This window comes from Oryctolagus cuniculus, chromosome 2 (genome assembly GCF_964237555.1).
Source record: "Oryctolagus cuniculus chromosome 2, mOryCun1.1, whole genome shotgun sequence".
NCBI classification, from domain to species: domain Eukaryota; kingdom Metazoa; phylum Chordata; class Mammalia; order Lagomorpha; family Leporidae; genus Oryctolagus; species Oryctolagus cuniculus.
Genome location: NC_091433.1, coordinates 185939335 through 185965019, shown reverse-complemented (window position 1 = coordinate 185965019; position 25685 = coordinate 185939335).

Sequence of the window (25685 nt, the reverse complement as noted above, 5' to 3'; positions counted from 1 at the left end):
GTGTGCAAGAAAGCTGGTGGATGTCAGTGTACACCAGACAACAGCTTCGTGCCCACTCTGGGCTGTGAGAACTCCCTCCTGCTTGGCCCATCTTCCTCTGGCATTGAGGGTAAAATCACAGAATAGTTATGGAAGTATCTGGTGTAAGAGCCAGCAGGTGTGCTGGGTATGTCTGCAAAGATTCACTCCAGAACTACTCCTGAGACCCTGGAACCAGAACTACTGCTGAGACCCTGGCTACTACGACAGTCTTGGCTCCCAAGCTGAGTGTATGGAAGGTGGGGAGAGGTGAGAAAGGGATTGAAAGGAGAAGGGGAAAGAAGAAAAAGGAGGGAGAGAAATGAGGAGGAGTTGAGAGAGAAGAGAGAGAGGATCAGAGGAGAGATACTACTCAAGTAAGGAATCGACTGGGAATGAGAAGACTGAGAGGAGGAGAGCAAGATGAAGAATCCCAACAGGGCCTTACAGAATATTCTAGTGAAGTTATAGTAGCTACACTTATTTTTCAATAGTTCCTATTGCAGGTTTATATAAGCAATCTGTGTAGTATTCAAATGTTATTTACTCATAACTAATAATATTCAAACAAGTTGGGTAGAAATACAGCCTGGGGATTGAAATTAGTTAAGTAATGAGCATTGCCTTATATATGAAGGATTTATGAGCATCCCAACAAGGCTTTAGCAAGAACATTGTAGAAATAAATGTTCCTTCATGCTTGACATGGACTTATTCACTCAGTTAAACAAGCAAACTTTTTGTAGTTGGCAAACACCAGGGAAGTGAAGACGATAAGACATGGTCCTGCATTCTGGGGTCTCATGGTCTCACATTGAGGCAAATAAGCAAACAGACCATTATGCTTCAGTGGGTAAGGTGCCAAGGGCTGCCTCTCAGAGTGTTGTGGGACACACAAAGGAGACATCCACACATGGCTGTTATTGTCCGATACCAAGGACGTGGTTGATGATTGTTGGAGAAGGTAAATTTCTGTTTTCAGAAATTTCTGAGCTGGGAAATGGAGATGGAAATCCACTGGCCATGCTGCAGGTAAATACTCCAAGAAATCAGCACATGCAAAGGCCAGAGGTGAGGTCTGTTCTAGACCCTGCTGCTAGAGAGAAAGTCGGGAAATGAAATCTGAGAGCAAAATGAAAACCAGAAGACAAGAGACTTTGCAAGCTCAGCTGGCATTTGCAAATTCTCTTCCTGAAAATTTTCTGCAAAAATCTTAATGTTTGGCAAACTTTTCTTAGAGGTATCCAATCACCATGACTTTCTTCTCCATCCTTCCCTTGCTCCTACTCCCTTCCCCTCTCTTTCCTGCCTTCCTTTATATATTCTATATGAAAACAAATCTGAAAGGTGACTTCTACAGCAGTTGGGCTAATGGGTCATGAGTTAGAATTCAAGAGTTCCAATTCCATGCTAATGTTTTCTGATCCTCGATGGTCATTTCTTCTTTTCATGCCTTAGTTTCCTTACATGGGATATGTGAGAGGGGGAGGTTGAGAAGTTTGTTAAAATGTCCTATTAGACCTAAGTATTCTCTACTTCTCACACCAGAACTTAGATCTGCTCAGAAGGACTTAGATATTACAGTGAGTGGGGGATTTTGTTGAATGTTGGAGAAGGTGAATTTTAATCTTCTGTCTCCTTGATGACAGACTGTTTATGGAAAGAGAAGCCCATCTCCATTTTCCACTGATGGCGTCTAGCAAGGCCATTGTGTGTCAAGACAGTTCCAGGCCAGGCTCAAAACCGGAAAACAGCTTCCAAGGCCTGTGGTACTGGATTTTCCCATATATTTTGGCCCTCTTAAGTCTGATATTCTTGGATCATTATTGCTAATCTTAGCTTTTCACTGATTGCTTACTAAGTTCTATACAATTGTTGACACTGAGTCCACTGTCTATTCCACTCAACAGCCTGCCAACGAATGTGTTCATACCATAGGTTTGCACATGGTGAAAACTTCCTCAGAGAAGTCACGGAACAGTCAGGAGAGACCCCAGGATTTGAGACCAAATTGGTGCAGTTCCAACCTTGTGCTCTCTCTACTCCTCAGCATGCCTTCCCCAAGAAGATGCTGAACTACAACCTCCTGCTTTGTGGGACTTTTTCAGGCTGACCTCCAGGAATCAACAGCTCAAGGGCAGTCGTGACAATTTTAGGGCTTACTCTGGCCTGTGTCTGTGCTAGCCAGAGCTCTTAACATCCCACTGTGCATGTGGATATCCCAGTCCCACATCCTCTGCACTCTGTGCCTACGTCCACAGACACACAGACTTTGGCCAGTGAAGAGCTTTACCATGAAAATGCCATCTCCTTGAAGAAGAACCACCTCCTTTTGCCCTCCCTGTACTGTCTGCTCTTTATTGTATCCACAGTCAAAGCTTTGGGAAGCTGCTTCCCTCTGATTCTTCCTCGGGTTTTAATCTCTCACCCTCAGCTCATCTTTGATCTCTTCAAAGGCCAGCACCACATCCTATACCGTGAAGCTGGAAAAACTAGAGGCCATGATGTCGCCCTTTGATTCAGAGCCCTGGGGCTGAAGAGCTGCTCTGTGTCGTCTGTGTCCTCTTCTGGATGCCTTGTGCTGTGTGCTGATTCATCCCTGACCTTGTATTACTCTGGGGTTATCATCGAGGCTCAGCTCTTCTCCGTTGTGCTGGTGCTGGCTTCACGGTGTCCTGGTCTATCTTTCCACTTGATGTTTTCTTTATCTTGCCATGTGTAAGGACATGCAATGTTAATTTTTGATGCTTTATTAAGAAAATAATTTGAAAATACACAAAGCTGAGAGATTGGCGTAGAGAACTCCAAGTCTATCATCCAACTTCATCAATTAACAATATCTTGCCTTTCTTCCATTCTTGCTCATTTTCTTATTCATTCATTAATTCATTAGTATCTGGGATATTTTAAAGCAAATTCTAGAATGTTTATCATCTCCCATAGAAATACTTCACTTAGTGTCTTCAACAGTAAGTAAAACAAAACCACAAGAGCATTAGGGAACTTTTTTGAGGGAATGAGCTACTTCCTGCCTACCACTCACTGGTTCATACTGTGAATGCCAGGCTTGAAAGGAATATTTTCTTGCTCAATTATAAGCTCCTCAAAAGGAAAGAACATGTACCTTTTATAAACATTAGGTATGTGATTAAGAGCATGGGGTCTGGAGCAGAATTCCTTGGCTTCATGCTGGCTTAGGCACTCAATGAACGTGTGGTTTGAGTAAAATTACTTAGCATCTCTATGTTTCAGTTTCAAGATCTATAAAATCTGATAAATTACAAAACCCAGTAGGGATCTACATAGTTCTGCAACATGGTAGCAAAGTGACTGAACTGAATGAGCAGATTCAGGGAACTGGTGTGGCTTGTGTGATCTGTCAATCAGCTAATGGCTTACTTTTTTTTAGAAAGCTTTCATTTAATAGATATAAATTTCATAGGTACAGCTTTTGGAATATAGAAGTTCTTCCCCCCACACCCAACCTCCCACCCCCACTCACGTCCTACCTCCTACTCCCTCTCCCATCCCATTCTTAATTAAGATTCATTTTTAATTATCTTTATATACAGAAGACCAACTCTGTACTAAGCAAAGATTTCAACAGTTTGTGCCCACACAGACACACAAAATATAAAGTACTGTTTGAAGACAATTTTTACCATTAATTCTCATAGGACACTCATTAAGGACAGAGATCCTGTAAGTGGAGCAAGTGCACAGTAGTTCCTGTTGTTAATTAAGAATTGGCACTCTTTATTTATGACATCAGTGATCACCCGAGGTTCTTTTCATGAGCTGCCAAGGCTATGAAAGCCTTTTGAGTACACAAACTTTGTCAGTATTTAGACAGGGCCATAAGCAAATTGTAAGTTCTCTCCTCCCTTCATAGAAAGGTACCTTCTTCTCTGATGGCCCGTTCTTTCCACTGGGACCTCACTCACAGAGATCTTTCATGTAGGCCACTAATGGCTTACTTTTAACATGTGTCCTTCATGTTTGATGGGTTTTTGTCAACAAAGTCTTTGACGCACAAGGTATCTCTGAGAAATCCTTTCCTTTACTGACAAAGAATGTGGCTCCACAAAGGAAAGGGGCCTCACCAAGTTTCCATGGCACACTGTTGCTCACTACAGAACTCCTTCTACTGTTGTTACTTCCCAACATATGACTAGAGGTCAATTTTTCCTTAGACTCCTGAGGATTCTGCAAGTCCCTAAAGCTTCCTAGTTATTGAGCACCTAGCAACTTCTTTGTTATAACTTCCTGTGGACAGGGTCTGAGTTCTAATGAAGCCTTGTTGTATGGCATGAACTAATGAAAAAATGAGAACTAATGGAAGAGTCTGGAGAACTGGATGTGCTTTATGATGCAAATGTGCTTTCTTTCTTGAAAGATGGCTATTAAATAAAAAAGCATCTGTTTGTTGTAGCTGTTCAAACTTCTTGAGACAGTGTCGGGCAGGAAAGGCAGTTCAATCTTTGGAGACCGAAATATTTTGTCTTAAATCTTAACCACTCATTCATTAGCCATTTGGCCTTGTGCTCACATGTAGCATAAGCTGAACCTGCATTTCTTAAACTGAAAAATAGCAGCAAAAATTACACAGTTGTTGTGGTGTCAAATAGAAAAATGACTACATCAAGTGTTATTTATGTCATATATTGGAATTCATAATTTCTTAATTAAGGGTTTAATTAAATCAAATAAGTCAACAAATACAGATTATAGGATAATACCTAATATTCCGTACTGTATGACAATGAAGATGGTCATCATGCCATAATTATCAAGCTTGTCTTTCCGTATTCATTAAGTGACTGTGTGGGTCCCACTAGTCAAACTTAGGGCTATTAGGAGTTAAGTGCCTAAATGCTGAGGCAGAATATAGCTTGCATAGCTCCAACCCATAAATTTATTAGCTCTTTCTATCCTGCTCATCATTAGTACCCTTTGAAAGTATTCATTGAGATAGCAACTGCGTCTACTGATTGTGCCAGCTTCAGCTCCTGTGAGACACAGTCATGTATGCTCCAAATTCGAGGAACTTCTTGATCTTGATGCAGGTAAAAGTCTTGTTGGTCACCTTAATCATTTTTTAGAAGCATTCCTTCTGGTGGGGTTCAGCACAAGCTACCTAAAACACAGCACTTTGGAACTATAGAGAACTATAGTAGCAGAAAGCTGTTTGGCATGTCTCCTGTCCTTGTCTCCTGAAACAATCTCTACCGCCAAAAAAAAAAAAAATGTTTATGAACTTCTTCAGAGATAGGTTGGAATATTCTCACGTGAGAAGGACCCAGCTACACCCAGAGGAAAGGAACATCCTTATCTTTGAAGACCTAGGGGGCAGAAAGGAGAATCTGAATGAATAAACCTTAATAGTGCATCCGATTTATTATCATTGCATCACATTCTATTGGTCCAATTCTACTTTTCCACAACCATTCTCTTCTTCATCAAGTTAAGCATAAAAATACACAGATTTCCTGCTTCTTAAGATCTTTATTGATTTTTAAAAGATTTATTTATTTATTTGAAAGTCAGAATTACACAGAGAGAGGAGAGGCAGGGGGATGGGGTCTTCCATCTGCTGGTTCACTCCCCAATTGGCCTCAATGGCCAGAGCAGTGCCAATCCTAAGCCAGGAGGCAGGGGCTTCTTCTGAGTCTCCACATGAGTGCAGGGGCCCAAGGACTTGGGCCATCTTCTACTGCTTTTCCAGGCCACAGCAGAGAGCTGGATTGAAAGTGGAGTAGCGGGGTCTCAAACCAGTGCCCATATGGGATGCTGGCACTGCAGGCAGTGGCTTTACCCAGTACGCCGCAGCGCCAACCCCCAGATATTTATTTTTGAAAGTTCCTGTATCATATAACTTATATTAAATACATTTATATACTTTTCACTTGTTAATCTAAATTTAATTACAAGCACCCCAGGCATGAACTAGCAATTGGTGAGAAAAGAAGTCCTTTTCCCCTGATACTTCTCTAGGAAGCCTTTCTCCTGGATTCTGTTCTTATAGATTTCCTCTCCCTTTTGAGAACTGTCTTGTAATATAAAACTCTTGTTGCTATTCTTTTAAAATTTTCTCTTTAGAACAGGTGGCACTTAGACTTTCTTTTCACACAGCAAAATGCTCGATGGACTCTGAGGGTCCAGTTAAGAAAAGATGCTGGGAAATTCACCTGGCTTTTAAAATGAAGGTTGAAAAATTTATATTTAGGTTTTGTTGAACTGAAAACTCAATTTAATGGCTCCAGCAAATCTGATTTCTTTTCTTTTTCTTTTTTTCTCAAGGCAAAGGAGTTTAAAAGTCAAGTGCCATACACTGGGAGGAAAATACACATACAAAAGAGCTCTTAGATGTGTCTCTGGGTCAGCAGGCATAGTGATTAAAATTGCTCCTGTCAAGAGAAAAGTGCTTAATGAAAGAACTTGGTCTCCCAGCTCTGTGATCAAGATCTTCCATCTTGACACATTCTCACTGCTAGCGTGTCTCCTGCTCTAGTCTCATAAATAGCCTTTTCCCCTATCACCTTGGCAATCAGCTTCTTTTGTGGCAGAAGGCAAAGGCAGAATCAGGGATTGGTACATCCTCAAACTCTGCTTTATAAAATATTTTCCATTCTAGAATCTTCTCCTCTCACTCAGCTATCCACTCAACTACAAGTGAAAAGACTCATTAATTTCTTCTTTAATTAAGAATATATGGGGCTGGTATTGTGGCACTGGGGGTTTAACTGCCTCCTGCGACACTGACATCCCATATTAGAGCTCTGAAAAAGCCCTGGCTGATGTGCTTCCAATCCAGCTTCCTGCTAATATGCCTGTAAAACACTGGAAGGTGACCCAAATGATAGGCCCCTGCCAACCCAGTAAGAGATCTAGACTTCCTAGCTCTTGGAGTTTGCTTGGCCTGACACAGACCTGGTTGTTGCGGATAATTGAGTATTGAACCAGTGGATGGAAGATTTATTTTTCTTGCATTCTCTTCTATTCTACCTTTCAAATAAACAAATGAAATCTTTGAAAAAAAATATTGTACATATGTGTGTTCCAGATACTGGAAACAAGGAGAAACAAGATAGTGTTCTGTTCTCAAGTAACTGACACAACTGCGGGGATGATGGACCAGCCAATCTCTATTTACAATACAGTGTTGTAAGTGCTATGCTAAGGATGGATATGGCGCTCTGGGAGCACAGGACAAGGATTATTTATTGTGTCTGTAGAAATCAGGAAGCCATCAACACTTGGAGTCTTCAATGATAAAGAGTTCTAAGAGTTGATAATGGTATTAGATATATGTAAAGGTATAGTGTTCAAAGGGTATAGGACAAGGTGCGGGAGTGCTATGAAATGATGATGTAGTAGGAATAATAACAAGAATGAAGGGCTTCTCAAGTCATGCTAAAGAGCTAGGAAAATTTTCCATAGCAAGAAGAACTAATTAGAGGTGTCAAGCTGACATAAAGGTAGGGAGGACATCATTTCAGATCACACAAAAAGAACATTCTGATGCTGGAAGCTGTCAGAAGTTTCCTGCAACAGTCCCTGAGGGAGGTGATGAAATATGAAAAAGAGTGCCTGTTGGCCATTTGGATTTCCTCTTTTGAAAAATGTCTACTGAGGTCCTAGGCCCATCTCTTAAGTGGGTTGTTTGTTTTGAGGTTGTGGAGTTTCTTGATCTCATTGTAGATTCGGGTTATTAATCCTTTATCTGTAGCATAGTTTGCAAATATTTTTTCCCATTCTGTCGGTTGCCTCTTTACTTTCTTCACTATTTCTTTTGCAGTACAGAAACTTCTCAATTTGATGCAATTCCAAATGTTAATTTTGGCTTTGACTGCCTGTGCCTCTGAGGTCTTTTCCAAGGAGTCTTTGCCGGTGCTGATATCTTGCAGTGTTTCTCCAATGTTCTCTAATAATTTGATAGTGTCAGGTCATAGATTTAGATCTTTAATCCATGTTGAGTGGATTTTTCTGTAAGGTGTAAGGTAGGGGTCTTGCTTCATGCTTCTGCATGTGGAAATACAGTTTTCCCAGCACTATTTATTGAATAGACTTTCCTTGCTCCAGGAATTGGTTTTAGATCCTTGATCAAATATAAGTTGGCTGTAGATGTTTGGGTTGATTTCTGGTGTTTCTATTCTGTTCCATTGGTCTATCCATCTGTTTCTGTACCAGTGCCATGCTGTTTTTATTACAACTTCCCTGTAGTATGTCCTGAAACCTGGTATTGTGATGCCTCCAGCTTTGTTTTTGTTGTACAAGATTGCTTTAGCTATTCGAGGTCTCTTGTGCCTCCATATGAATTTCAGCATCATTTTTTCTAGATCTGTGAAGAATGTCTTTGGTATCTTGATTGGTATTGCATTGAATCTATAAATTGCTTTTGGGAGAATGGACATTTTGATGATATTGATTCTTCCAATCCATGAGCATGGAAGATTTTTCCATTTCTTGGTATCCTCTTCTATTTCTTTCTTTAAGGTTTTGTAATTATCATCACAGAGACCTTTAATGTTCTTGGTTAAGTTTATCCCAAGGTATTTGATTGCTTTTGTAGCTATTGTTAATGGGGTTGATCTTAGCAGTTCTTTCTCAGCTGTGGCATTGCCTGTGTAAACAAAGGCTGTTGATTTTTGTGCATTGATTTTATATCCTGCTACTTTGCCAAACTCTTCTATGAGTTCCAATAATCTCTTAGTAGAGTTCTTTGGATCCCCTAAATAAAGAATCATACCATCTGCAAAGAGGGATAGTTTGAGTTATTCCTTCCCAATTTGTACCCCTTTAATTTCTTTTTCTTGCCTAATAGCTCTGGCTAGAACTTCCAGAACTATATTGAATAGCAGTGGTGAGAGTGAGCATCCATGTCTGGTACCAGATCTCAGTGGAAATGCTTCCAACTTTTCCCCATTCAATAGGATGTTGGCTGTGGGTTTTTCATAGATTGCTTTGATTGTATTGAGGAATGTTCCTTCCATACCCGGTTTGCTTAGAGTTTTCATCATGAAAGGGTGTTGTATTTTATCAAATGCTTTCTCTGGATCTATTGAGATAATCGTATGATTTTTCTTCTGCAGTCTGTTAATGTGGTGTATCATATTGATTGTATTGCGAACATTGAACCAGGGATACCAGAGATACCAGGGATAAATCCCACCTGATCTGGGTGGATGATTTTTCTGATGTGTTGTATTCTATTGGCGAGAATTTTATTGAGGACTTTTGCAACTATGTTCATCAGGGATATTGGTCTGTAATTTTCTTTCAATGCTGCATCTTTCTCTGGCTTAGGGATCAAGGTGATGGTGGCTTCATAAAAAGAATTTGGGAGGATTTCATCTTTTTTATTGTTCTGAATAGTTTGAGGAGAATTGGAGTTAGTTCTTCTTTATATGTCTGGTGGAATTCAGCAGTGAATTCATCTGGTCCTGGGCTTTTTTGGTTGGGAGGGCCTTTATTACTGTCTCAATTTCTGTCTCAGTTATGGGTCTGTTTAGGTTTTCTATGTCTTCCTGGTTCAATTTAGGTAGGTTGCATGTGTCCAGGAATCTATCCGTTTCTGATAGATTTCCCTGTTTGTTGGCATACAAGTCCTTGTAGTAATTTCTGATGATTCTTTTTATTTCTGTGGTGTCTGTTGTTACTTTTCCCTTTTCGTCTTTGATTTCATTGATTTGGGTCTTTTCTCTTCTTTTTAGTTAGTTGGGCCAATGCGGTGTCAATTTTGTTTATTTCTTTCAAAAAGCCAGCTCCTCGTTTTGCTGATTTTTTGTAATGTTTGTTTGGATTCAATCCTATTGATTTCTTCTCTGATTTTAATTATTTCTCTTCTCCTACTAGATTTGGGTCTGGTTTGCCATAGGTTTTCTAGATCCTTGAGATGAATTGAAAGCTCATTTATTTGGTGCCTTTCCAATTTCTTGATGTAGGCACCTATTGCTATAAGCTTTCCTCTTAACCCTGCTTTGGCTGTATCCCATAAGTTTTTGTATGTTGTGTTGTTATCCTCATTTATTTCCAGAAAGTTTTTGATTTCTCTTTTGATTTCTTGAATGACCCAGTGTTCATTCAGGAGCATGTTGTTCAATCTCCATGTGTTTGTGTATGCTCTAGGGATTCCTGAGTTGCTCATTTCCAACTTCATTCCCCTATGGTCTGAGAAGCTGCATAATATGATTCTAATTCTTTTGAATTTGCTGAGACTTGCTTTATGGCCTAGTATGTGGTCAATCCTAGAGAAGCTTCCATGTACTGCTGAGAAGAATGTAAATGCTTTATGTGTAGGATGAAAAGTTCTGTAGATATCTGTTAGATCCATTTGGGCTATAGTGTCATTTAAATCTACTGTATCCTTGTTGATCTTCTGTCCTGTTGATCTGTCTATTTCTGAGAGTGGAGTATTGAAGTCCCCTAGTACTATTGTATTGGAGTCTATGTGTCCTTTTAAGTCCCTTAACATACCTTTTAAATAAACTGGTGCCCTGTAATTAGGTGCATATACATTGATAATCGTTATATCTTCTTGTTGAATTGATCCCTTAATCATTATATAGTGCCCCTCTTTGTCTCTCTTAACAGTTTTTGTCTTAAATTTTATTTTGTCTGATATTAAGATGGCTACACCTGCTCTTTTTTCATTTCTGTTGGCTTGGTATATCTTTTTCCAGCCTTTCACTTTCAGTCTATATGGATCTTTGTTGGAAAGATGTGTTTCTTGTAAGCAGCAAATAGATGGGTTTTGTTCCTTAACCCAATCAGCCAATCTGTGTCTTTTAACTGGACAGTTGAGGCCATTAACGTTTAATTTAACTATTGATAAGTAGTAAATTTGCCCTGCCATTTGCCAAAGATATTTTCTAATATATGTTTTGAACTTCCTGTGATCTTTTGCTGTGAGGTTTCCTTCCTTTACCTTCTTTCATATTGATGACCGTGTTTTGTGTTTCTGTGTGTAACACATATTTAAGCATCTGTTGCAGGGCTGGACGAATGGCAACAAATTCTTTCAATTTCTGTTTGCTATGAAAGGTCTTTATTTCACCTTCATTCACAAATGAGAGCTTTGCTGGATATAATATTCTGGGCTGGCAGTTTTTCTCTCTTAGTATCTGGGCTATGTCTCGCCATTCCCTCCTAGCCTGTAGGGTTTCTGATGAGAAGTCTGTTGTGCGTCTAATTGGAGATCCTCTGAGAGTAATCTGACATTTTTCTCTTGCACATTTTAGAATCTTTTCTTTGTGTTTCACTGTGGTGAGTTTGATTACAACATGTCATTGATGAGGATCTCTTTTGGTCATGTTTGCTAGGGGTTCTATTCGCTTCCTGTACTAGGATGTCTCTGTCCTTCTCCAAACCTGGGAAGTTCCCTGCTAGTATCTCACTAAAAAGGCCTTCTAATCCTTTCTCTCTCTCCATGCCTTCAGGAACTCCTAGAACTCGAATGTTGGTTTTTTAAATAGTATCCTGTAGATTCCCAACAATATTTTTTAGATTTCTAATTTCCTCTTTTTTTCTTTGGTTTGATTGTATACTTTCCTGTTCTCTGTCTTCTAAGTCCAATATTCTCTCTTCTGCTTCACTGACCCTGTTTTTAAGGCTCTCTAATGTGTTTTTCATTTGATATATTGAATTCTTCATTTCATTTTGATTTCTCTTCACTATCACACTTTCCTGTTCTACTAGTTTCTGCGTTTCATTTTGATTCCTCCTTAAGATTTCATTTTCTTTTTTTTAACTTTTATTTAATGAATATAAATTTCCAAAGTACGACTTATGGATTATAATGGCTTCCCCCCCATAGCGTCCCTCCCACCCACAACCCTCCCCTTTCCCACTCCCTCTCCCCTTCCATTCACATCAAGATTCATTTTCGATTATCTTAATGTACAGAAGATCAGCTTAGTATACATTAAGTAAGGTTTCAACAGTTTGCTCCCACACAGAAACATAAAGTGAAAAATAATAGATGATTTTTTTTAAATGATGATGAAATCAGATCAGACCTATTGTCATGTTTAATCCCAGTGAGAGTCAAGTTGGGAATTGATAATTTCTTTTTTTTTTTTTACAGAAGATCAGTTTATGCATTAAGTAAAGATTTCAACAGTTTGCACCCCCATAGAAACACAAAGTGAAATATATTGTTTGAGTACTCATTATAGCATTAAATCTCAATGCACAGCACATTAAGGACAGAGATCCTACATGAGGAGTAAGTGCACAGTGACTCCTGTTGTTGACTTTACCAATTGACACTCCTGACTTTGGCATCAGGAATCTCCCTATGCTCCAGTCATGAGTTTCCAAGGCTATGGAAGCCCTCTGAGTTCTCCGACTCTTATCTTGTTTAGACAAGGTCATAGTCAAAGTGGAGGTTCTCTCCTCCCTTCAGAGAAAGGTACCTCCTTCTTTGATGACCTGTTCTTTCCACTGGGATCTCACTCACAGAGATCTTTTGCCAGAGTGTCTTGGCTTTCCATGCCTGAAATACTCTCATGGGCTTTTCAGCCAGATCGGAATGCCTTTAGGGCTGATTCTGAGGCCAGAGTGCTATTTAGGACATCTGCCATTCTATGAGTCTGCTGAGTATCTCACTTCCCATGTTGGATCACTCTCCCCTTTATTTATTCTATCAGTTAGTGTTAGCAGGTACTAGACTTGTTTATGTGCTCCCTTTGACTCTTAGTCCTTTCATTATGATCAATTGTGAACTGAAATTGATCACTTGGAATAGTGAGATGGCATTGGTATATGCCACCTTGATGGGATTGAATTGGAATCCCCTGGTATGTTTCTAACTCTACCATTTGGGGCACGTCATTTTCACGAGAGAGATTTTCTGTCCTGTTCAATATGGATTTCTGTAGCTCAAATATTTGTTTTTGAAAGCTTCTAAATGTTCTTATAAATCTTTTGAAATATTTATCTTGCATTTCTTCCATCTCATCATCTTCATAATCTTGGCTTGGGTGTCTTGTTCATTTTGCGTTATCATAATGTCTCCCTTGTTCTTGTTTCCTCGGTTTCTGCATTTGTTGCTTGGCATTGTGGAGATATTCTTTGGATTCTTCTTCCCTCACTGTGGTGTTGTTTTTCTGGTTATACTATGACTGTATTAATTGGACTGTCTGCTTTTGACAGGCACATGAAAAAATGTTCAAGATCACTAGCAACTAGGGAAACGCAAATCAAAACCACAATGAGGTTTCACCTCACCCCAGTTAGAAATCTACCAACAACAGATGCTGGTGAGGATGTGGGGACTAAGGGACACTAACCCACTGTTGGTGGGAGTGCAAACTGGTTAGGCCTCTATGGAAGTCAGTCTGGAGATTCCTCAGTAACCTGAATATGACCCTACCATACAACCCAGCCATCCCACTCCTTGGAATTTACCCAAAGGATAATAAATTGGCAAACAAAAAAGCTGTCTGCACCTTAATGTTTATTGCAGCTCAATTCACAATAGCTAAGACCTGGAATCAACCCAAATGCCCATCAACAGTAGACTGGATAAAGAAATTATGGGACACATGTACTCTATAGAATACTATATAGCAGTCAAAAACAATGAAACCCGGTCTTTTGCAACAAAATGGAGGAATCTGGAAAATATCATGCTGAGCGAATTAAGCCAGTCCCAAAGGGACAAATATCATATGTTCTCCCTGATCGGTGACAACTAACTGAGCACCAAAAAGGAAACCTGTTGTGAAATGGACACTATGAGAAAGAGTGACTTTATCAGCCCTTGTCCAGGCTGTTGATATGGAATTTAATGCTTTATCCCTTTTAGTATTTTTTTTGCTCTATTTAATACTATTGGTTGAACTCTGTAATCAACACACACTTATTCTTAGGTGTTGAAATTTAACTGAAAAGTGATCCCTGTTAAATATAAAAGAGGGAAGAGATGTACAATTTGGGACATGCTCGATTGGACTTGCCCCAAATGGTGGAGTTAGAAATGTGACAGGGAATTCCAATACAATCCCATCAGGATTGCATGTACCAATGTCATCTCACTAGTTCATGTGATCAATTTCAATTCACAGTTGATCACACTGATAGGTCTAAGAGTCCAAGGGATCACACAAAGAAGACTAGTGTCTGCTAATACTAACTGATAGAATTAAAAAGGGAGAGAACGATCCAACATGGGAAGTGGGATACACAGCTGACTCGTTGAATTGCAGATGTCCTAAACAGCACTCTGGCCTCAGAATCAGCCCTTAAGGCATTTGGATCTGGCTGAAGAGCCCATGAGAGTATTTTAGGCATGGAAAGCCAAGACACTCTGGCAAAACAAACAAACAAACAAACAAAAAACACAAAACCTAAATGAAAGATCTCTGCAAGTGAGATCCCAGTAGAAAAGAATGGGCCATCAAAGAAGGAGGTACCTTTCTCTGAAGGGAGGAGAGAACTTCCACTCTGACTATGACCTTGTCTAAATATGATCAGAGTCAGTGAACTCAAGAGGCTTCCAAAGCCTTGGCAACTCATGCCAAGAGCCTAGGGTGATTACTGATGCCATAAACAAGAGTGTCAATTTGTTAAGTCAACAACAGGAGTCACTGTGCAGTTACTCCTCATGTAGGATTTCTGTCTTTAATGTGTTGTACAATGTGAAGTAATGGTATAACTAGTACTGAAACAATATATTATACTTTATGTTCTGTGTGGGTGCAAACTGATGAAATCTTTACTTAATATATACTAAATCGATCTTCTGTATATAAAGATAATTGAAAAGTGAATCTTGACGTGAATGGAATGGGAGAGGAAGCGGGAGATGGGAGCGGTGTGGGTGGGAGGGTAGTTATGGGGGGGAAGCCATTGTAATCCATAAACTGTACTTTGGAAAATTATATTTACTAAATAAACGTTAAAAAATATGAAAAAAAAGATGTGAAAAAGTGGAAATAAAAGATAGAACCTACATTTATTAAACAGATAAGATGTAGGATTTTGTTGTGGTGATGAAGGACAAGAATGTGGTAAAAATTATTACTCTATCCATGCTATCTGAGCTCCAAAAATCTTTTCCTCAATCATCTCACTTAAAGTGAGTATGAAATATATTGAATTCAGAGCATATTAAAAGCAACCCATTAAAGTAGAACTTCTAGGGATGTCATAGTAAAGAAAATAATAGTAGTAGCCCCAGAGAAAAGTGAATAAACTTGTCATGAAAAAAAAAAAACTTTAAAACCCACTGTTCTGTAAATTGACCAAAGGCAAAAAAACCAATTATCATATTTAAGAAATTGCTGCTATGATCTGTGCTGTGGAGTTTTTCTTTTATGTTTTCTTTTAATTTTATAGTTTCAGGCTGATGCTTTCATCTATTTTTAGTTGATTTTGGTATGTGATGTAAGATGAAGACAGTTTCATTCTTTTCAATATGGATGTCCAATTTTTGCAGTACTATTTGTTGAAGAGTCTATCCTTTATCTTGCCACTCTTTTTCAAGATAATTTTATAGTATACTATTTATAGTATATATTTAGCACTCATACAAGGCAAGAAGTTTATCTTTGGACTCTCTCCTCTGCTCTTTTTTTCTATCTGTCTCTATGCCAGTTCCATACAATTTTGATTATTTGAAGGCAGCAAATGTGAGACCCCCAACCTTTTTTTTCTAGATTGTTTTGGCTCTTTAGGGACCTTCATAATTCCATTATACTTTTTGAATTCATTTTTCCATTTTTGCAAAAAATGCCATTGGGATTTTGATAATGATTGCACTGAGTCTATAAACAATAATCCATGAACATGGGATGTCTTTTCATTGCTGTTTTTGTTAAACTCTTTCAGCAATATTTTCTTTATTTTTAAAAATAAATAGGTTGTGTGAAGCAACAGCACTGCTTCATGTTTGTAACATATATGTGTAATGTGAAGATAATAGCACAGGTTTGGGGACAGAACATGGAACCGTGTTTGGACAAATTTACTGCATTTAAATGAAATTAGATTAGTGTTAATCTAAATTGTATTTTAATAGTTTAACTGAATTTTAATAAATTAAGAGGCATATTATCCTTAGAGAAATCAGTAGGAAAATAAGCAAAAAATTAAGTGCAAAAGTTAATAATAATTTTACTTCTAGCCAAAATAGAGTAGAAACCAAATTTGCCTCCCCATCTAAAATGATAAAACAAAACTCCAAACTGTATCAGATGCATGCAACAGAAATTTTCATGTTACTGGATAATATGAATAGATGGGCAGTGATACCTGCAAGGTGGAACACAACTTACATGAACTGTGTAATTATCTCAGCTTCCTACTTTAGGGATTTCCAAACTATGATATAGAGAGGGGACCACTCAGGTAGTCTGGTTGACTATATTAGTTGAGAATATGAAAGTGAGCATCTATGGAGACTAAGACAGAATCCACAGCAGAAAGACTTGAAAACAGAGGAATAAACAGAAAGAGAAACATGAAAATCTGCAGAGGACTCTCCTTGAATAGTCAGGAGAATAATGATCAATGTAATCATTTGAGGAAACTACCTGGGACTAAGAAAGAATAATCCCAAAGTTAGAGGAAACAGTGCTAAACACATTCATATAAGCTCAGAAGTAATGACTATTTTCAACAACTACTCTGGCAAACTTTATGGAGTATGGAACATGATCATGGTAAAGTAACAGGAGGGTCTTGCCTCGGCAGCAAACACTCCTCTGGTCCCACCCAGCCGAAATTTAAAGAAATATTAAAAAATGAGCAGAAGTAGCTATCCTTATATCATGCATAATAGATGTTACAGAAAAGAGACAAAGAAGGGCATTATGTAATGATTAAGAGATCTATTCAACAGAAAGATGTGACTATAGTAAATGTATATGCACCCAATGCTAGGGCATATGGTTATTTAAAACAAGGATTACTTACTTAATGTATACTAAGCTGATCTTCTGTATATTAAGATAATCGAAAATGAATCTTGATGTGAATGGAAGGGGAAGAGGGAGTGGGAAAGGGGAGGGTAGTGGGTGGGAGGGACGGTATGTGGGGGAAGCCATTGTAATCCATAAATCGTACTTTGGAAATTTATATTCATTAAATAAAAGTTTAAAAAAAACAAGGATTAATGGATATGAAGGAAGACAGAGGCTCCAATACAATGATAATAGGAGATCCTAATACCCTATTTTCATTAATGAATAGGTCAAATAGACAAATTTGTTTTTGACAGGCAGAGTGGACAGTGAGAGAGAGACAGAGAGAAAGGTTTTCCTTTGCCGTTGTTTCACCCTCCAATGGCCCTCGTGGCCAGCGCGCTGTGGCCAGCGCACCACACTGATCCGAAGGCAGGAGCCAGGTGCCTCTCCTGGTCTCCCATGGGGTGCAGGGCCCAAGTACTTGGGCCATCCTCCACTGCACTCCTGGGCCACAGCAGAGAGCTGGCCTGGAAGAGGAGCAACCGGGACAGAATCCGGCACCCCGACCGGGACTAGAACCAGGTGCCCCGACCGGGACTAGAACCAGGTGTGCCATTGCCGCAAGGCGGAGGATTAGCCTATTGAGCTGCGGCGCTGGCTCAAATAGACAAAAAATTAACAAAGAAACGATGGAGTTAATCTACATGATTGACCAAATGGACTTAATTGGTATCTACAGAACATTTCTTCCCACAGCTTGAAAAACACGTTTTTTGTTTGTTTGTTTGTTTGTTTTTCAGCATATGGAACTTTCTCTAGAATAGGTCATATGCTAGGCCATAAATCAAGTCTCAACAAATTAAAAAAAATTGAAATCAAACCATGTATCTTTTCTGACCACAGGAGAATGCAGCTGGAAATTGACAACTTAAGAAACTCTAGAAAATATGCAAATACATGGAAACTGAACATCATGATCCTGAATGCTAAAATGTGATGCAATATGGAGGAACCAAAAAGTGAAAGACTGGAGACATGAAAGTATCAGATTATCTGACTCCATTTATATGAGTTTGGGGATCAAGCCAATCTACAGAAAATACAGGGTAGTAGTTGGCTGAGCAGTAAGGAGAAATTGATGGCAACTCTACAAGAGGAAACTTCTTGGGATTATGGGGATGTCCCAAAACTGGGTTGTGATGATGATTATACAACTCTATGAATTTGCTATCATCATCAACGTATGCTTAACTTACTCTGTGGTGGCAGGTAAATTGTACTTCAAAAAGGCTCAATTTCATAAGCCATAATATTTCCTGTTTAATTAATTAATTAATTTTAAATATTTCTTTTTTATTTACTTGAAAGACAGAGTTACAGTATGAGGTAGAGGGAGAGATAGAGAGGGAGGTCTTCCATCCGCTGGTTCACTCCCCAGATGGCCACAACGGCAGAAGCTGTACTAATCTGAAGCCAGGGAGCCAGGAGCTTCTTACAGGTCTCCCATTCAGGTACAGGAACCCAAGTACTGGGGCCATCTATCACTGCTTTCCCAGGCCACCTGCAGAGAGCTGGATCAGAAGAGGAACAGCTGGGACTTGAACCAGCGCCCATATGGTATGATAGCAGACAACAGCTTTACTTGCTATGCCACATTGCCAACCCCAATCCATAATATTTCCTTTATTGATGTACTTATTGGGTCTTTTTGATGCAATCACATCATTGATATTTATATTCAGTGGCATTAGGAAATAATTTGCACCAAATCCTTAGTCTTGGAAAGGCCTCCTTAAGGCAACATATGTCAAACCCACAGCCAACATCATATTGGATGTAGAAAAGTTGGAAGTATTTCCACCAAGATCTGGAACCAGACAAGAATTTTCACTTTCACCACTGCTATTCAGTGTACTTCTGGAAGTTTTATCCAGAGCCATTGGCAACACAGAGAAATCAAAGGGAGACAAATTGGAAAAGAGGAAAGAGGAAGTCAAACTATCCCTGTTAACATATGAAATGATTATATATATATATATATATATATATATATATATATATATAAAACAGAGACAAAACTCCACTAAGATACTATTAGAACTCATAAGAGAGTTTGGTAAAGTTGAAGGATATAAACTCAATACACAAAAATCAATAGCCTTTGCATACACAGACAATGCTATGGCTGAGAAAGAACTTAAGATCAGTATCATTCACAATAGCTACAGAAATTTACGTACCTTGGAATAAATTTAAGGATGTGAAAGATTCCAACAATGAAAATTGCAAAATGTTGAAGAAAGAAATAGAAGAAGACCCAATAATGGAAAAATCTTCCATCTTCATGGATTGGAAGAATTAATATAATTAAAATGACTACACTACCAAGAACAATTTACAGATTCAATGTAATCTCAATCAAAATAACAACAACATTCTACTCAGATCTAGAAAAAATGATGCTAAAATTTATATGCAAACACAAGAGACCTCAAATAGCTAAAGCAAATTTAAAAAAACATAAACAAAGCAGGAGACATCACATTTCCAAATTTTAAAACATAATACAGGACATTTTTAGTCAAAATATCCTGATAGTGGTACAAAAATAGACATGTAGAATCCCCAGAAATTAATCCACGAAACTACAACCAATTAATCTTTGACAAAGGAGTTAAAGTCAATTTGTGGAGAAAGAAAAGTCTCTTTAAATAATGATGCAGAGAAAATTTGATCCCTTTGTTCAGAGGTATGAAACAAAATTCTTTACAACTTATACAAAAATCAATTCAAAATGGAACAAGGATCTAAATTATGACCTTATACCATCAAATTACTAGCAGAGAACATTGAGAAACTCTGTAAAACATTGGCATACTCAAAGACTTCTTATAAGCACAGAAAATACAAACAAAAATAGACAAATGGGATCGTATTAGACTAAGATGCTTCTGCATTGCAAAGGAAACACTCAGCAAAGTGAAGGGGCAACTGACAAAATTTGAGAAAGTATTTGCAAACTATGCTGCTGATGAAGGATCAATATCTAGAATCTAAAAAGAGCACAAGAAATTCAACAACAACAAAACAAACAATCCAGTTAAGAAATGGGTAAAGGATTTGAACAGGCATTTTTCAACAGATGAAATACGAATGGCCAACAGACACATGAAAAAAATGCTCAGGGCCACCTGCCATCATGCAAATGCAAATAAAATAAAACACACAATTAGTTGTCACCTGACACCAGTTACAGTGGCAATCATACAGAAATCAATAAGCAATAAATGCTAGTGAGGATGTGTGGAAAAAGGTACCCTAATCCACTGTTGGTGGGAATGTAAACTAGTAAAACCATTGTGGAAGACAGAATGGAGATTCCTCAGAAAGCTGAAAATATGACTCAGCCATCCCACTCCTGGGAGTTTATGCAAAGGAAATGAAATCAGCTTATGAAAATATTACCTCTACCTTCATGTTTATTGCAGCTCAATTCACAATAGCTAAGATATGAAATCAACCCATATGTCCATCACCTGGTATCTGAATAAAGAAAAAGGAAAAAACCATATATACACACATACATACACTATGGAATACTACTCAATGGTAAAAAGAATGAAATCCTGTCTTTTCCAACAAAATGTATGCAACTGGAAACCATTAAATTTAGTGAAATGAACCAGTCCCCAGAAGAAAATTATTGTATGTTTTCCATGATCTGGTAACTAAAAAGTACAAAAAATGTAATGTATATGAACTAAATTGACATTTTGAGATTTGATTGTTTACAGCCTTTGTCTCTACTGTTGAGGAATAATTTTTTTTCTTATAATTTTTTGTTTAATTCTTAGTGGAGGGTTAAGTTTATAAAATAAACTGAAAGTATGTCACAATATTAATTAAAATAAAGAATAAGAATGAAGGAAGAGGGAGAGTAGGTGTGTTGTGAAGGGAGAGTAGGGTGGTAAGTATCACTATGCTCCTAAATCTGTATATATGAAATATATTAAATTTGTCCAGCTTATATAAGTAAAACATATCAAAATCAATTTACTCCTATTGATAAATTTAATATAAATCTCTAGATTATTTCTATTGGACAAATATATCATAATTTACTTATACATTCTTCTATTGATGAACAGTTTTGCTTTTTACTATCTTTTTTATTACAATAAAGCTATCATCAATGTGTACAAATATGTCACTTTTTGCAGATGCACAAATATTACTCAATCAGACTTACCCCTAATGGTAGAATTAGAAACGTGCCAGGGGATTCCAATTCAATCCCATCAAGGTGGCATGTGCCAATGTCATCTCACTAGTCCAAGTGATCAGTTTCAGTTCTAACTGATCATAATGATAGGATTAAGTGTAAAAGGGATCACATAAACAAGACTAGTGTCTGCTAGTACTAACTGATAGAATTAAAAAAGAGAGAACAATCCAACATTGGTAGCGGGATACACAGCAGACTCGTTGAATGGCAGATGTCCTAAACAGCACTCTGGCCTCAGAATCAGCACTTAAGGCATTCAGATCTAGCTAAAAAGCCCATAAGAGTGTTTCAGGCATGGAAAGCCAAGACACTCTGGCAAAAAAAAAAAAAATGACCTAAATGAAAGATCTCTGCGAGTGAGAGCCCAGCAGAAAGAATGGGCCATCAAAGAAGGAGGTACCTTTCTCTGAAGGGAGGAGAGAACTTCCACTTTGACTATGGCCTTGTCTGAATAAGATTGGAGTTGGCGAACTCAAGAGGCTTCCATAGCCTTGGCAGCTCATGACAAGAGCCTAGGGTGATTACTGACGTCATAATTAAGAGTATCAATTGTCAAGTCAACAACAGGAGTCACTGTGCACTTACTCCTCATGTAGGATCTCTGTCCTTAATGTGCTGTATATTGTGATTTAATGGTATAACAGCACTTTACGCTTTGTGTTTCTGTGAGGGTACAAACTGTTGAAATCTTTACTTAGTGTATACTAAATTGATCTTCTGTATATAAAGATAATTGATAATGAATCTTGATAATGAATGAAATGGGAGAGGTAGTGGGAGATGGGATGGTTACGGGTAGGAGGGTGATTATGAGTGGAAAGAGCCGCTACAATCCAAAAGTTGTACTTTGGAAATTTATATTTATTAAATAAAAGTTAAAAATATTTCTCCATGATAGAACACTTACAAGTGAAATTTTAGGAGCAAACAACTCTGATTTTACTGATTTACAGCTCTGTTGGCAGCATAAGAGTGTCTATTGCTCCTTATTCTTGCCAAAGCTTGTTTATAACTGATACTAAATTTTTTCAATTAACTGGGATATAGTCATACTTTGCAGATAGCTGAAAGCACATTTCTCTTTGTGAGTTTCATGATGCACATTTATTTCTCTAACAGTCATTAAAATATCTTTATGAGTTGCTTGTTCCAGTTCTTTGACCAATCTCCTACTAGGTCAACAGGACATGGGTAATGAGACACACTGAAGGATTTATTGGTGGTATTTAGAGCTCTAAGTCTTTCTGAAACTGTAATCCCTCTTCCAACATTACTATACCCTCTAAAATATAAAATGAGTTCTGCTATCTAGCTCTGTATTAGCTTTGTGTGTTCATTTCCTGTAACAAATATCCATAATTTAGTTTCTTAGAACAATCAAATTTTATTTTCTGATAGCTGAAGGCTGTAAGAGTCTTAGATGAGAGTCTGAAATTACTTTCAAAGATGTCACCAAGTTAGGTTGTTTTGGAGTTTCTAGTGGAGAATTTATTTTCCTTGCTTTCTAGAAGTAGTCTGCCTTCCTTGGATTGGAATCCCTTCCTTGAATCTCACTGTCTCTTTTTCCTCTGTCTGCATTGTCACATTATTTTTTTCTATAGTAATTGTTTCTGCTTCTGCTTATTCCTTTAAAGGACACTCATAAATGCATTGTTTCCACTTGGATAAGCTGGGGCATACTCTTCATTTCAAGATTACTAATCAATACACATCTTTTTTTACTACATAGGATAACATGCACAGGCTCAAGAGTTTAGGATCTGTGTATCTTTGAGGACTACTTCACCTAGGCACTGCATTCAGCAAAACTCATGGGAGAGCAGAAGTACATCTATATTATCATTCGTCCACTAATGGTTTAGTTAACAAATAAGATCCACATATTCAAAAATTACAGTGGCATGCACCTATGGATTATTACAGGAAATTATTATAGGGTATAATGTAAAGGATAAAATCCTTCTGTTAATATAAAGGGACCAGATTTCATATGCCTCATTATACAGTTTTAAGCATATAATGGTAACTTCCCACCATCCCTCCCCTCCTTCATCCCTCAATTCCATCCTCTCTCCTCTTTCCTTTCTTGTTTTTAAAATATTTTATTTATTTCATAGACAGAGATTGGGAGAACAGAAAGATCCTCCATCTGCTGGTTCACTCCCCAGGTGGTAGCATCCAAAGCCAGGAGCCAGGAACTTCTTCCAGGTCTCCCCATGGGTTCAGGGACCCAAGCACTTGAGCCATCTTCTACTGCTTTCCTAGGCCACAGTAGAGAGCTGGATCAGAAGAAGAGCATCAGGACACAAACCAGTGCCCATACGGGATGCTGGCATCGCAGATGGAGGCTTAGCCTGCTAAGCCACAATTCTGACCCCTCCTCCTTACTTTATTATTTTTCTTTTAATATTTCTATAGAATACATTCAATTTACTTTATAACCACCAGCTTAATCCTCCACTAAATAAATAATTCAACAAGTAATAAGCAGAGACTACTCTTCCTCATGAGTATAAATATGGGCTAAAAGCAATAACCAAATCTCACAATGTCAATTTCACTCATACATTACACTTCTTTGTACTCTATACATTCATTACAATAACTCAGAGAAGCACCTTGTTTGTGCTTCCATAGTAGTTGTACTAGTTTGTACAGTGTATTATGGTACCTTTTCCTCCAAATACTTACCAGCATGTGTCATTTTGGTTTTTGGATGAAAGCCATTCTAACTGGGGTGAAGTGAAACCTCATTGTGGTTTTTATTTGCATCTTCCTTATGGCTAGTGATCCTGAACATTTTTTCATGTGTCTGTTGACCATTCGTATTTCATCCTTTGAAAAGTGCCTATTCACATCCTTTACCCATTTCTAAACTGGATTGTTTGTTTGTTGTTGAGTTTCTTGAGTTCCTTATTTATTATGGACTTTAATCCTTTATTAGTAGCATAATTTGCAAATATTTTCTCTAATTCTTTTGGTTGATGCTTCACTTTTGTTCTTTCCTTTGCAGTGCAGAAGCGTCTTAGCTGATGTAATCCTGTTTGTCTATTTTTGATTTTATTGCTTGTGCTTCTAGGGTGTGATCCAAGAAGTCTTTGCCTAAGCTAATGTCTTGCAATGTTTCCCTTATGTTTTCCTCTAGGAATTTCATGGTTTCAGTCCTTAGATTTAGATCCTTGATCTATTGTGAGTTGATTTTTCTATTAGGTTTATGGTAGGGGTCTTGTTTCATACCTTTGCACACAGAGAGAATTTTCTGTACACCATTTGTTGAAGAAACTGTCCTTCTCCTAGGAATGATTTTAGCTCCTTTGTCAAAAATTAGTTGGTTGTAGCTTCATGGATTGATTTTCTGGGGTTTCTATGCTATTCCATTGTTCTACATGTTAATTTTTGTGCCAGTACCAAACTTTTGTTAATTATAACTGACCTGTAATATGTTTTGAAATCTGGTATTGTGACAGCTTCAGTTTTGTTTTTATTGGTTTTGCTATTTGGGGTCTCTTGTGTTTCCACGTGAATTTTAGGGTCTTTTTTTTAGATTTGAGAAGATTTTGATTGGGGTTACATTGAATTTATAAACTGCTTCAGGTAGTATGGACACTTTGATCATATTAATTTTTCCAATCAATGAACATGGAAGATTTTCCATTTTGGGGGGGTTTTCTATTCCTTTCCTTAATGTTTTGCAATTTTCTTTTTTTGTTTTGTTTTAAAAATTTATTTTATTTATTTGAAACCTCTCTACAGAGAGAGGTAGAGACATAGAGAGAGAGGTCTTCCATCCATTGGTTCACTCCCCAGATGGCCACATGGCTGGAACTGAGCCGATTCGAAGCCAGGAGCCAGGATCTTCTTCCAGGTCTCCCACATGGGTGCAGGGGCCCAAGGACTTGGGCCAACTTCTACTGCTTTCCCAGGCCATAGCAGAGAGCTGGATCAGAAGTGGAGCAACCAGGACTAGAACCGGTTCCCATATGGGATGCCAGTGATTCAGGCCAGGGCTTTAACCCACTGTGCCACAGCGCCGGCCCCAAATGTTTAGTAATTTTCATTCTTAGGACTCTTTCACATCCTTGGTAAAATGTATCTCCAGATATATAATGGTCCTGATCTTACAAGTTCTTTCTCAGCCATGATATTGCTTGCGTATACAAATGCTATTGATTTTGTTTGTTGATCTTGTGACCTACAACTTTGTGAAACTCTCTTATAACTTACAATATTCTCTCAATGGAGTCTTTTATTTTCCCTATGTAGAGGATCAGATCATTTGCAAACTAGGATAATTTGAGTTCATCCTTTCCAATTCATATCCCCTTTATTTCTTTTTATTGCCTAAAGACTTGGATAAATCTTCCAGAACTGTATTGACTTCTAATAGTGAGAGTATACATTCTTGTCTGGTTCCAGATCTTAGTAGAAATGCTTCCAGTTTTTCAATGGATAAAATTTTTAAAAAAGATTTT